The sequence below is a fragment of the Galeopterus variegatus genome, unplaced genomic scaffold (assembly GCF_000696425.1).
Source record: "Galeopterus variegatus unplaced genomic scaffold, G_variegatus-3.0.2 Scaffold2247, whole genome shotgun sequence".
Lineage (NCBI taxonomy): Eukaryota > Metazoa > Chordata > Mammalia > Dermoptera > Cynocephalidae > Galeopterus > Galeopterus variegatus.
In genome coordinates, this window is record NW_007728358.1 from 185,335 (window position 1) to 200,351 (window position 15,017).

Consider the following 15,017-nt stretch of genomic DNA (forward strand, 5'->3'; position numbering starts at 1 on the left):
TAGATGTTAAGCTTACTTAGCATAGTTTAGTTCAAAAAAGAAAATAAAGGAGGAATTCATTTATCTTTTCAAGAAAATTTATTGAGAGTCTTCCATGTGCCAGGCATCTTCAACATTTTTTTTTAAAATGTGCTTATGTTTGCTATTTAACTCTTCCCACTTCTTATATGATCTTATGTGACTTTTCCATATTTTATGCACCTTTTCCCCCCACAAGAAATATCTTAATAATTATCATTAAACATAGTACCACATAGAAGAGAGCTGTAAGATAACATAGAGAAGCCACAGGATACTTTAAATGTCCAAATGGTATCTAAATTTTAAACCTTATTTTTTTCTCTATTTTTATACCTATTATATAGAGTTAGACAAACTAAAACCTATTTACTATAGTAAGACTACTTCACTGTAGCTTAAGTTGGTGTTTTAAAATGAAGGCTTTTGCCAAATTATTTTGGCAGCTGCCCTAGACTGAAAGCACTAAAAATTGATTACTTGCAAGTTGTTGCTATTATTTCCTTATTTCTGCAGCCCTTGCTGCCTAGCCCAAACTGGGGTTGCTCTATAAAGTTTGTTGTATCCAGAGTGCCTGTACTGATGACCTGCTGCCCAGGTGGAGTGAGTTGACCCTAATCTCCTGTATGTCTGCATTTTTTTCTATGCATGTCCACAAATAGAATCACAGCAAATTAATATAATTTTCTGATTGATGTAAGGAGTAACCAAAGAGAGCTTTTTGTGTTTGGCGGCCAAAATACCACACAGTGTGAGCAGAATGGAACTCCTGGCACATTTTATAGCATTCTGATGGATAATTATTTCTCAAAGAGTACATTATTTGGCCATGTGACAACAATCCAGTATCATTCCAGAGACATTGGATGTGTAAATGCATGTGAACACCATAGTAAATATACTCCTCTGTTTGCCAAAATGGAAGTAGGTTATCCAAAAGGAAAGGGAAGGGAAAAGAAAATACCAATTTTCTTTGTACCAGACCATGCCTGGCTTAAATCAGTAGTGAAAAGTGAGGCGTATGAAATCTTATAAGGCTTTTGTATTTCATATCAAAGACTCCTGGTTCATAGTTAATAAGCTAGAAAATACTCTTCTTTCGGTAATTGGAGAGAGTATGTAAGTATGTATAGCATGTGTTTGCTGTTGGTTCACAGGAACTGCCTAGAATGTTTCCCTTGTTGTAGATCTAAAGCTGCTAAATACCATCAAAAGAATGAAGAAAATTTATGTGGAAGAGCTAAAGTGGAAAGAGGAGGGAACCCTAGGTTTTTACATACATGACACATTACAACCACAAAGTCACTGTGGCAGGGGAGAGACCTGAAAGCATTTCCACCAAGGTTAAATTGGGGGCAGCCTGTAGACAACTCAAGGAAGAAAGGAGAAATTCTTCCCCCTGAGAATGGCCCAGGGCTCCATCATGGAGATCAGGACCCTGCAGAAACTCAACAGATGTTACCATGAAGACTGCCTTGAGATGGGACAGCTCAGTTGTCAGAGACAGGGGGAAGGGCAGACATAAGGTGGTCTGCTCCTGTGTCTGCCAGAAGAGGAAGGTAAGAACAAGTACACCTAAACCTGTTGCTCACTCAACTCTACTCTTCACAAGCAAACCACAACATTGAGCAGCAGCTGAAAAAGATGGTGATGGATGCAGAGGGAACACTGCAAAATGACTCCATCTGGGGAGCTCCTTTTTTCCCCACTCCCTCCCCAATGCCTTATTGTCATAAAGCCTTAAGGGTCCTCAGCAGAGCCAGGTCAGAACAAAGTGCTAGAACCATGTGTGTCTGCCTCTCTTGCTGGTGGCCCCCCTTTCCTTCTTCATCCCATTATCTTGTATTTCTCATTTATGTAGGGGTAGAGAAGAAAGTTGGCTGAAGACGAGTTGCCCAATTTCATCATTTGTAGTAAAGGAAATGTCAGCAGTTCATAAGCTAAAACAATGAACTGTCAAAACTGCAAGGGTCTGAGATTTGAACCTGCTGGCCACAAGACTCTTGGGTCAGAGAAAAGGAATTTATTATTCACTCATGGCACAGCAAGCAGCATGAGCAATAGCAGATTGTGCATCAGTTTCCTCCTTGCCCCCAAGTCCCATGAAGGTGAAACTAGTGGGCCCAGGTTGCTGCCTGCACATGTAGTGGGTTGTGCAGGAATCCTGAGTTTAGGGATCCTACATATTTTGTAGTGGGCGGTAAGCATTGAGGGAGACACTATCACTATCTTTCAAGGCTGTTCATTGTGCAAGCATCCTCGAGAGAGAGTCCATTAATGCTTTTTTAGGGCCATTAGTACTGAAAGATAGTCCATTAGTACTTTTTAAGGGCCATTAGAACTTTTGCTTGCAAGACATGCAGAAACACTAGAGATCAGGGGGATTGTCTCCCAGCATGCATTTGTTAATTTTCACTTCCATTTGTATCCAAAATATAACATCAGGCCTCAGCTGTCTTTCTTACTTTGGAGTACTGAGCTTACAGCTGTTTAAAAGACCCCGATGAACTTGTTTCTGGAGAAATAGCTAATAATATAGGGTAATAATATTCCACATAATGCCCCAGAAAGTTGGAAGTATGTTACTTGAAGGTACCTGTGAACCTGAAAATGGCTCAGCAACATCTGTTTCTGTGTAATTTTCCTCCCTTGTGTTGATGTGAAGGGATTAATCTCAGTGGCCTCTATAAGTACAATGATTTGTTAAGCCTCAGGGAAAGACCTAGTACCTGGTTGTGCTATGAGCCCACACACAGTTCCTGGTAGCAAATGAACAGCCTGACTAAGGGGAAAGTGTCAGAAGCATCAGGAGGTCCAGAGAACAGGCTGCAGGAAGTTGAGGGAGAGAACCTAAGTGCTAAACCTGCCAAGTCAGACAACCAAGGAGGTAGTTATAAGGCCAAGGGTCCTGCATCTTTAGGAATCGTCTTAGAGTCACTGACAGCTAGTATGTGGGGACTGGGAGCCCTGGAGCACTGTGTCACCTGCTGAATGAAGAGTGGGCTCACTCCAAACTCTCCAAGATTATCTGACCTTATTCTTGAGACCCTTCTGTCTCCTCCAGCCTCTTTCAGCCATAAATAGGATCTGAAAGAACTGTCTCCTAAAGTCTTTTAGCTTTTAGAGTACCCAGTTACAGGAATTTTTATTTCTACTATATGTTTAGCTTTTGTAGTCTCTTATGTGACTGTCCTTGCCAGATAATATTATCCCTCCTCCCCTTGGGGTGATCGATATTACACTACTGATGCTGGTGTTGCCAGTTTCCTAAGTGCCTTCAAGCTTATCTAGCAGTGCCCATGAAGCAGATTAGAGCCTAGCAGATAATATTACTAAAATATTGCATTTCTGTCATGGTCTTTAGAAAAACTGATTTATCTCATGCACATTTAACCTGCTTCATTCATCATAGTGTAGGGAGCAGTGCTAATATTAACTTGCACATTTGGGAGCATCCTAGATTTTAAGTTAAAATGTATGAGTATCTGAGTGGCTCAGTGGATACATTTTCAGAAAAATGGAATGAGTGCCTGGTTCTTTAGTCGGTGGAAATGTCCTTTCCTTTCCTTATTTGATCATTATATGTGGATTTTTGAGCTGTCTGGTACTCTTCTGTGTGTGTAATTGGCACCCAGGCATATCTTGTAATAAATGATTGATTAACTCAGCATTTAGCAATATCATTATATTGGTCATTAGCCACTTTGCATCCTGTGGTTTTAAACAAGAAAAAAATCTGGCAAAACCAGTACAGGGAAATACTACACGTGCAGATGAGGTTAGAGGTTAGAGAAGGCAGTTCCTCAGAAGGCTCTTTATTAGCTGGATTTCATAGGGTGTGGAGGGGGCAGAGGATGCTATTGGCCTGAGTCATTTTGCAGAATTGACTGTGTTGGTACTCTTCATCCCCATAAAGAAAAAGTCCAGGTATTGTTTTGTTTGCAGTAGCCAACACGAGATATTCTGTTACGTGGCATTTACTTAACTTTCTCTACTTCTTTCAGCAGTAACACCTTGATTTATGCTGACTGTTAGGGTTATTTACACTGACCCTTGGAAAATAGCCTGCTTCCAAATGCATATACACTTGTCTGCTTTCTAAATGCTAGCCCAAACCTTTTCCTTCCCTAGCTGAAAAATGTTTCTCCACCTCTCTCAGTCTTTCCAGGGTGTGGGACTATGCGTAGCTGTGTGACTGTGCCCACACATTGGCATATATTCGACTACCAAAAAGAAATTGGCTGCTCTTGAAATAACAAGACAAAAAAGAATTTTTTCTGAGCCATAACATCTGAAGAGCTGGAAACAGTTGTGTTTGTATGTGTGATGCTAAGGCCGGTAAATTTCATGTGAAGGAAGGGATTGTAAACTAAGATGAGAAAAGCAGTTTTCCTAGATTTCAGATGTCAAACTCTCAAACTGTTTAACCCACCCACTCAGCACCTCCACATCGATCGCTTTAATGTGCTTGCATTGTGAGTGATTTCTGTTTCTGTAGGTTTTGATGCCAGAAGACAAATAATAAAATAGCATGCATATGTAACCTTAAAGCAGTTTTCTACCAAAGTTTTTGATTGAGGTTAAACAGAAGCATCCTGATCATGTCAGTTGGCAGGCAAAAGGCATCATATTTTAAGACTCACATAGTTTTAAAACAAGCTAATCTTTTCTGGCTCAATAATAAACTAATTACATGTTTTAAATAGTATAGAGCTGAGTCCCTGTTTCAGATTAAGCCTCATAATAGCAAGATTCAGGGAAATAGCAGACATTTGCCTGGTGTCTCTGGCTTGAGGATCCACAGCATGGTGCCAGCTTTGTAAGAGCCTGCATAGGACTGCCAGGGACAGCCAGGTAGCACTGGCTTGACTCACAGCTTAATTCTCCCTGAGCACAGAAGCCACCAGATGTGCCACTGAGGAAGGCAGGGTACTTAACAGTTTATGGTTATAATCATGTTTGGTCCTTGCCCAAAAGTGGTGGTCCCAGCTCAGATTAGGACATGCCAGTAGTGTCCTTGTTGGAGTGTGTCTGAGAAAAATTGTCATTTCCAAAACATTAGCATTAGCAGATGGGCAGATCTGGTTCCAACAAGGCTTGCTTCGTTGCTTGTCATTTTTCCCCCTTTTCCCTCCCTTTTGTAATCCTAGGGATGATGTTCAATTCCATAGATTTTGTAGTCATTAGAGCTTTCTGTTCCTTGGTTACCTGGTAGTGGTGCCTTCCTCCTTGGGCAGTTTGGTGGCATCAGAGGGGACACGCACAGCGCTGTGGTGAGAGCTTTGCTTTTGGCGTTAGCCCCAGGCTTGATTTCTAGCACCACCACCCACTAGAAGAGTTGCTTAACCTTTTTGCGCCTCAGTTTCCTCCCAACAGGCTTGTTGTGAAAATAAAATGAGATTAGGTTTGTCAAGCACAGAGCATTGGCCCTGCTAGGCACCAAATACATTAATTTCCTTCAGATTGCAGGTGAAGTAGACTGTATTTTGGATTTCCCTTGTTAACTTATGTGCTTGCTTGGAGGAGACTTAGAACCAGGGTGTGTTGTCTGTGGCTTTGAGTATGTCTCTGAGGACTCTGAGCCAACCTCATTACCAGGTAATGGTGGCCCCATAGCATTGCAAGACAGGCGGGAGGGACTCAGCTCTTCATCCTGGATGGACCTGATTGCGCCTTCTGCTTAGGCCTGCTGCATCAAAGAGCCCACACACTCATGTTGCCCCTCTTACCATCCCTTGGTGTAGAGAACCTTAAGCCTACTTATTAGAATATATATCGTCATGTTTTTGAAGACTGGGTTGTATAACTGAAGTTAATACCCAGGGTGAGACTTGTCAATTTTAAAACAACCCAGATGTTACTTTAGAGTTTGTAATGGAAGCTTACTTCCATCTTCACTCACATGAGGACCATTCATTGGTCTCATGTCATATTACATCTCATTTTAAAGAATAATTCAGGTCTATTTTGTGGCTCCTGCCCCCTTTCCACTAATTCATTAATTAAACAAAATGTTTTTGAGCACCTACTATGTACTGCTCCATGGCAGGTGATAAAGCTACAGTAAGACATGGTATCTGGTTTAAGGAGCTCAATTTGTGTTAAAAGAAACAGACTTCTATTCCTCAAATTGTAAAACAGGGCAGACTGAAGATGGATGGGTAGATGGATGGATGGATGAAGGAAGGAATGAATTATCCACCCTTTATACTCCCTGCATTTTATCCCTTCAATTGATGTGGTAATCCAGACACTGGGACTAATGTTCTGTTTCTGGGCGGTATTACTTTTACACCTCAAGACCAGAATATCTGAGCTTGTTTCAGCTCTGTTGCCATTTACTAGCTGATTGAATTCAGGTATGTCCCTCTACCTCTTTGGTCCTTAGTTTCTTTCACTATAAAGTTTGGGCTGCTTGTTTCACAATACAAGAGGGTTTTACAGCCCTCTCCATTTTCCCTAGTCCTAATATTTTTACTGTGCTTCCTGCCCTGATCACTTGTCTCATGTCATGAAAATAATTCTAAACTCTCTGATGTGTTCCTGAATTCTGGGTGCATATTTCCAATTCTCTCCATTTCTACACGTGAGAAGTTTTCAAACTGGAGAAAGGTGCAGCCTTATTATTTTTTAAATCTAGGTGAATATTATGTTAATAATAAAACTTTCTGTTCTACTTTGCAGAGTCAGTGTCAAGAGTATTCTATAGCTTTATGGCTTTTAACCCTTTGAGGAATCCATTTAGTATGGCTAGCTGTACATGGTCTTAAAAGGGAATTTCAGTAGCATGTGTTTTCTGAGCCCTGTGTGGTAAGGGGAAATGGATTCAATAACATGAGGGGAGAAGCTTAGAGAAAGAGCAGGGGCAGCCAAATGCTGCAACTTGAACCTGCTCTCTAGGGACTGTCATTTCGTTGACTGCATGCCCTTAACTGCTTCTTCCTCAGTCTGTGGGCAGAAGGACACAGGGTTGGAAGTGGGAGGGTTTGGTGGGAGGGGCAGGGTGCTTCAGGGAGTGGGCGTGGGCAGAAGTTGCAAGGCTGCCAGGGTTCTCTGTGTGCCGGAAGTGCAGGTTTGGCTGTGAGGAATGGAATGTTCCCTCTTGCCCTCCAAGAGCAGAAACAGCTGTGGAAGAGCTGGAAAAGAAGATTGCTAAATAAAAAAAATTAAAAATTAAAAACCACACTTTGAAAACAGCAAAAGTATCAGCAGTATAGTGGTAGCTATCTTTTTCATGCTATTTAGAGAACTTTCTTCCCATGTAGGATTTTTTTTTTTCATTTGGGGGGCAGGATAGTTGTCTGCCCAGCCCTTCCTCCCCTAGGAAAGCCTCATGTGTCTCTTTGTGTTTGGATAGAAAATGGATTCATTATTCTTATCACAAGGTGATTACTTTTTTTTTTTTCTCCTAATGAGACACCAGAACCTGTCACTTGCTTACTGCATGAAAACTTTAAAACAAATGTTAGTTTCCAGAGGAGATCTTTGTGCGTAGATGATTATTGTCAGCAAATTTAACAGGAAATCTTGTTTCTAGCTGAAAATTTAATCTTTCAGCCAAGTTCCCGACAATATCTATTTTAGAACATCATTTAAAAAAAATCCCCTAATGGTTTAAACTTTTATGAGTTTTAGACAAGACTAAGTGGAGTTAGACTGGAACTTATTATACACATCAAGGTTGATTGTGCAGTTCTTTATATGAAGGTTTGTTTACGTTTTCTTCTCGATCTCAAAGGCTTGTCTTTGGCAATCGTAGCTGATATTATACATGAAATAATAACTGTTTCTGATTTCAAGTCTGCTTCATGCTATCATACTTTCTGTACTTGCTTTTGAACAACAACATGTTAGTTGCAAAGTAGATAAAATCTAGTGGGAAAGAGTAGGCAGCTAAAAACTAGACTGTGGCAATGTCTAAGAAAATTACAGGGATTAGATACTGTGCCACCCTTCCTTCTTTGGCATATATTAATTCCTGGTTTTGTGAAAGTCCACATGCTCTCTTTTCTGTCTGTGCTTATGCGTGCTGGGTGGAGAAGCATCACAGGGCAGAATGAAGTGACAGTCCACATGGCAGTGTAAGGTCAAGGATTCTTCCTTACTTCATCATTTTTTTAAGAAAAAGCAGATCTGAGTCTCAGTTATCTGACAGATTGTTCTAACTCTTCATTTTACTCTGCACATACAATCACACCTATAATGTCTGACCCCAGTTCTTACCCTTATCTTGTAAATGATGAAAACCAGGATTTAAAGGACATTCCTGTGCCAGACCTGGGAAGACTAGGAATCTTTAGTCTGGAATCAGATTCTCAGCAAATGGAAGTGAAAGGGGGAAATTCCAGGGGTTCTTGGCCCTGATTGCACATCAGAATAATCTGGGGAGTTTTAAAAATGTACCTATACCCACGCTTTACCCATGCCAATTGAATCAGAATCTCTGGGAATGGGATGTGAATGTTTAAAGTCTCCCCAGGTGATTCTTATAGCAGCCAGGGCAAAGAACTACTGAAGAGAAATCAAGGGCCTAGTCCAGAGAACTGCCTTTGAAAGAGCCTGTCATTATAAACCAAAGGCATCTGTGCAGGCCCTCTCCTGAGGCTCTTTTCTCTGCTGTGGCACCCAGACTTCTGGGTCTCATTCATGGTTTCCATTGACTGTGCAAACGACCTTTGTCATCTGTGGTTTAGCAGATGTGTTTATTAGAATTGAGGTATCTGGTACCCTCATTCTGAATTGTCAGTGCCCACAAGTCAAGCAGTGAGTCCTATTTGAAATGCTGGTCTTGTACAAAGGTAGATAAGCACTGTAATTAAAGGCAGTCCTTTGCAGTGCTTCTCGAAATCCCTTGTAAGTACTAGGATATGCCTACAACCTGCCTGGTGGGTAGTGGGCCTGGCTCCAGAGTTGACAACCATGCTGCTCTCTAGACAGCTCCCTCACCCCCTCACTCCCCAAAAAAGAAAAGAAAAAAGAAAAATGAGGGGTGTCTTTTATTTTTTTTTAAAGAGCAGGGTCTTTTAAGGGTTAAATTACACAACTCCCTTTTTATTTTTAAAATGAGTAGATTTCTTGTTGCTGTTGCTGAGAAAGATAAATTGATACCACATGTTGCTTCCAGACAAAAACCTCTCTGTGTTCCAGGGGAAGCACATGCAGCTGGTGTCTGGGTTAGTGGACAGTCTCCACAAGGTAAACATTTGGAAGGGGCTGAAGCGGACATAGGGCAGCGACAGTTAAGAAATTACCAGTTACTCCTGACTGGTACAGCACCTCTGAAATACTTTAAAAAGTTTGAAATACTTTCCTGGAAGGAGCCGCCCTTTCACCTTTGGCTTAAAGTATATGATGCTCGGAAAACAGTAAGTTCACCTTTGTGATGTCACTGCTTCCGCATGTGGGATCTAGCAGTTTTTGAGAGCTGCTTTTGTGCTTGGCACTCTGCTGAGTTGTTTTCATGCAGAGCTTCATTTGATCTCTCCAAAGATCCTAGAGATAGTGCTTTTATCCCCATTTTACCAAAGGGGCAGCTGAGGTTAAGTCAGTTGCCCAAGGTCATAGGCAAATGCCAGAACGAGGATTCTAGAACAGATCTGGCTGACGTCAAAGACTTTGGTCTTTCTTCAGCATCACATTGCCTCCTGCCATTGGGCACCTTAAATTGCTTGTGTGTATTATCCAGTTTGTAAATTATTGGTAGAATACTTTTTCATTTCGGGCAGCTTCTCTCTGACACCTAATCTAATCTGTTTTGGGTCCATCTGTCTTCACCACCAATTGGCATATACGTAGGGATCATAGACACTTTAGCATTAGCAATAAATGTATCTTGCAATAGAAAACTGTCTTCATTATAGCAAGAAAAATAATTACCAGATTCTGATAAGTAGAGTCATCTTAATGCTGATTTTTTGCAAAGGGACCTCTAGGCAGTGGCGCACGTGAAGCAGGCAGCATGACCCCAAAATGTGAATTCCATCATGCCACCTCTTTCACACGCCTCCTGCACATGCCTCCCTGAAGGTTTGTGCCACTAATGGCAGCTGCAATTGCACAGGACACAGATTTGCCATTCCTGTTGCTAATTAACTACACCTAATGGGTTTCTGCCCCATTGTGGGGCTTGCTTGGGTGTAAATCATTTAATAAAAAAGATTGACATAACAGTGAGATGGAGAGTATTCTTATCTCTGCTCTCTCTTCAGATACATTGTGATAGAGCTGTTTGAAGGGTTCTCTAAATCTTTGGGCCCAAGTTGGGGGGAAAACTGGTATATTTGTCTCCAAAGCTAAATGTTTGCTTTCTTGTAATTTATCAGAATCTTGATTTCTAAAGTACGTAGTGGATGTAAATAACCTGAACTATTCACATGGTTTTGGGTTGAGTTCATCATAGCTTCTTGTCTCCTTTAGTAAGTAAACGTGATGACAGATGGCCTGAGCTATAGGAGTCCTGGTTGGTAGTATGTATCTTATCACCTTAGCCTTAAGGAAAGCACATCCCTAATTCTTTGGTCAGTTAACGTTGTCCTGCCTCACAGGTATTTCAAAATGTGTATTTGGATGTGATTAGAAAAATCATTTCAGTTCTATCAAACAATTCCTTCTTTACCTTTAGCTCCCAATGCCAAAAGTAATGTAGAATCTTAGAAATGTAGACTATTCAGTAAGATACTATATGAATTAGTAGAAAACCATAGAATTTTTTTTTTTCTTTTTTGCAGCTGGCCGGTAACAGGGATCAAACCCTGGACCTTGATGTTACTAACACCTCCCTCTAACCAACCGAGATAACATGGAATATTTTTAATGGTTATTTTCCTAGGATTGAGGTGGGAAAAGGGCCCTTTGAAATCTTACAGAAAACATATCACCTTTAACTTTTGGTATCAGGGAAGGTGTGAAGAAGCGTTGCACTTCTGGTGTTTTGTCTGGCATTTATTTATTTATCTTTCCACCTTCACCAGAATTTAGGTAGGAAAGCCAGTAATTAGAATCATGACCTGCGAGGAAAACAATAGATTGCATTTCTGGCATCTGACCTTGGCAGGGTGAAGGAGCATTTGATCTAGAATTGGACAGCTGAGCCATATTCATTGGCCTTTGTCAGTGTCCCACGTTCAGATTATGGATTTTATAAATGGATGGCTGGCCAGCCTGTAAGACTAGAAGGCTGCTGAGATAGGGGACTATGAGGATGATGGTGGCACAATTTTTGTGTGTCTTAGGAAGGAAACTAGAAAAACCTGTCTAAGCATTCTGTATGTAATAAGCCTCCGGGAATGTATTCTGCTACTAATAACCCTCTAAAATGAGAGTCAAGCAAAGACTGGACACTGAAACTAATCACTCATTTAATAAGTTGGGCTTTGATTCAGAATCTAAGGCTATGTAACATTGGTTTGTGTGGTAACCACTGACCCTCATTAAAATGAATGCTATGCTATCTGCCTTTCTTAAGACAAGCATGTGCTGTAGAGTGAGCTTGCACTTTCAAGTTTGCTTTTCTGAAAGACAGACTTTTTTTAAAAAAGTCCTTTTAAAATATTTTAGGAAGGATCCACCAAGTTATTCCCCTATTTCATAAACGAAATTACAATAAGATTGTAATTTTGTATCTCTCTTCTTTCTTAAATGCTTGTTTCTTTAGGTGTTTCTTTCTTTAGCTGTTAGCATGAATAGATTAAATGGTGACTTCAAAATAATTTGGTGACAGGTCTGTGAAGGATTGTAGAAAAAGCATCAGATTAGAGTTGGGAAACCCAATTTCAGATTTAGTTTTTATAGATGCTAGCTATGGGACTTTGTGTTGAGTTATTAAATATTTCTCAGCCTGAGTCTTCATGTATACAATTAGGACACTGATATACTAACTCTGCAGGTTTGTTATAAGGTTCACAGACAGTGAATCTAAAATCTATGGCTTAGTAATGGATAGTGCTGTAATCTGGCAGACCCTCATTTCTTTACCCTTGCAATTCAGTATCCTGATGGGTGGACAGTCTCCACAGTCCTTCCCTGTCCTGACACCCATGGTTGTAGTCCTGGATGTGGCTCTTCCAGCCCCTTAACCACATGCCGCTTAATATCTGTCTCCAAATTTTAACTAACTGTCACTTGTAATTATATAAAATTATACACATACGTTGTTGGAAGTTAGAGTCATAATAATAGATTGCCATCAGAAAATCCATATGGGGCATTTTGGAGTTCTATAGAATATTTCATCCTTTTTCTCAGGAATTGGTGAAACTAAAATTTACATTTAAAAAAAATATTCCCCCCTGAATGCTTTTTTAAGGGGGGATAGCTAGATACTTACGATTGGTCATTCTTGTTAATTCTGGGTGTTGGTGTGAACTTTTTCCAGAATCTAGAGCAAAGGGGGCTGGCCAGGGCTGGCACAGGTGTCCACAGTGCCCCACATAGCCTCAGAACCTCTATTTTTTTTCACCCAGAAATTTGAGTTTAAGTTTTTATTTAATATATCTAGTCATCTGAGTACTCAATAGTAGAAACACCTGGCACTTGCCCGCTTTCTGAACGCTGCAGAGTGCATGTTAAGAGCATGCTTCATACCTATTTCTTTTTTTTTTTTTGTCTTTTTTCCGTGTCCGGCAACGGATTGCAACCCTCAGTGTTGCCCCCGTACCAGACCGGGGACCGGCAACGGGATTGCAACCCTCGGTGTTGCTCCCGCGCCTCGCTCAGCCAGTGAGCGGGAACCGATCTGTATGTGGGATCCGAACCCTCGGGTGGGAGCGCCGCCGCGCTTCCCAAGCGGCGCACTATCCCATACCTATTTCATAGAGAAGGTGTTTTACTTTTTAAAGAATTGTAATTTCTGAACCATTAGTAGAGATGCCATTATTTTTTTTAAAAACCATAAAAGGAAAGGAGGATATGTAGTCTCTTGGGTAACATTTGTTTTATCAGATGCTCAGCATGTTGCCTATTTTCTTCTCTCAAATGCATCTTTGTGGCACCTGTAGAAATGCCAATTTATGACCCACAATTGCTAATGCTCATTGCCCAACCTGAACTGCAGTTCTTCTTTCATGGGAACGTACATGCAAAGCACTTTGAGTATTTTGAGTTATTTACTTATAGCAAAATACTGCTGACTTCTGTGTTTTAAAAACATTCTGGTGGAACACATGTATTTGTATCTTTTACATAAATACAGTTGGTGATTGCCAATTTTTAAAAAAATACGGTAGCTTTTAAGATTGTTCATACAGCATCAGGCAATACCTTTTATCTTGAACTTGCAAATAAAAACTCATCTGGCCTGCAGGTGCTGTTCTAGTTGTGCACCATCAAATCCTCTTTTTTACTGCGCATGATGTGGCATTTTACAGGTTACAGTGAGCCTGCCCCAGACGTGAGCTCTCTCCTCCTTGGACTCTGTGCTTTATAATAGTGAGAATACCCTAACTTCATAGCTTCCGATGTGTATTATCACATATCATGCTTACATCATCCCTGCCAGGGAGGGGTAGCTGGAATGTTATTGTGGCCAAAATAAAGATGGGGAACTGCAGTTGTTGGTGAACAGATTAAATTATTTGTTCAAGGGGCCGGCCCGGTGGCGCACTACGCTAGTGCGCCGCTTGGGAAGTGCGGCGGCGCTCCCGCCGAGGGTTCGGATCCCACATGCGGACCGGTTCCCGCTCACTGGCTGAGTGAGGCGCGGGGGCAACGCCGAGGGTTGCGATCCCGTTGCCGGTCCCGGTCCGGGACGGGGGCGACACTGAGGGTTGCGATCTGTTGCCGGACACGGAAAAAAAAAAAAAAAAAAAGACAAAAAAAAAAAAAAAAAAAAAATTATTTGTTCAAGTCACATGGTTGGTCACTGGCAAAGACAGAACTGAATTTGGGTCATCCCTGTCAACTGAGCATATCTACCAAGCCATGAGGAGGGTTCTTGCAAGATGGGTGCAGTCATTAGGGTTTTGAGGGTATTTTGCCCTAATTTTTTTTTTAGTAAAACTTTTATTTAAGAACAGTTTTAGATTTAAAGAAACATTGCAAAGATAGTACTGAGGTCCCATATACCCAATATCAAGGTTCCCCTATTGTTAAAATCTTACAGTATGGTATGTTTGTCACTACTTATGAACCAATATTGATACATTATTATTTTTATTCAGATTTCCTTCATTATGACCTAATGACTTTTTCTGTTCTGCACACCATATTACATTTAGCTATCATGCTCCTTATTTTCCTCTTGGCTATGACATTTGAGGAGTACTCAACAGGCCTTTTGTAAATGTCCCTTAATTGGGATTTGTCTGTTGTTTTTCACATGATTAGACTGGGGGTTATGGGTTTTGGAAGGCAGACCACAGAAGAAGGTACTTTTTCCATCATGTCACATCAAGGATACATACTTTGAACATGGCTTATCTCTGTTGATGTTGACCTTGATCACCCGGCTGAAACAGTGTTTGTCAGGTTTCTCCACTGTAAAGTTACTCTTTTTTCCTGTTTTCATACTTTACTCTTTGGAACAAAGTTACTATGCTTCAGCCCATTGTATCTATATAAATAATTTAAATTATTTTGAATAAGAGACTTGCCTACTTCTTTTATAAACCCAGTAAAACTTGCTCTACCATTTCTTTTCCTCATATCTGCCAAATGTTATATAATAAGGCATGAAATTGTGGCAGGACAAGATGGAATCTTAGAAAGGATAGGTAAAAAATTCACACCATTTCTGAGTTACTAGAAGTAGTTAAGAAAAGGTATGGGGCTGGCCCAGTGGCGCACTGCTACAGTGCGCCGCATGGGAGTGCGGCGGCGCTCCCGCCAAGGGTTCGGATCCCACATACAGACCAGTTCCCACTCACTGGCTGAGCGAGGTGTGGGCATAACACCGAGGGTTGTGATCCGTTGCCGGACACGAAAAAAGACAAAAAGGAAAAAAAAAAAAAAAAAAAGAAAAGGTAGATGCTGCCTCTATACTAGTGGGGGAGGGGACCATAAGA

At 41.0% G+C, this 15,017-nt stretch overlaps 1 protein-coding gene across 1 annotated transcript in view; it reads left to right on the forward strand.

The window, feature by feature from the left end:
- The window catches only part of FOXO3 (forkhead box O3), a 117,943-nt gene that overhangs the window by 85,404 nt on the left and 17,522 nt on the right, over positions 1-15,017 (forward strand). The gene's annotated exons all lie outside the window — the stretch shown is intronic.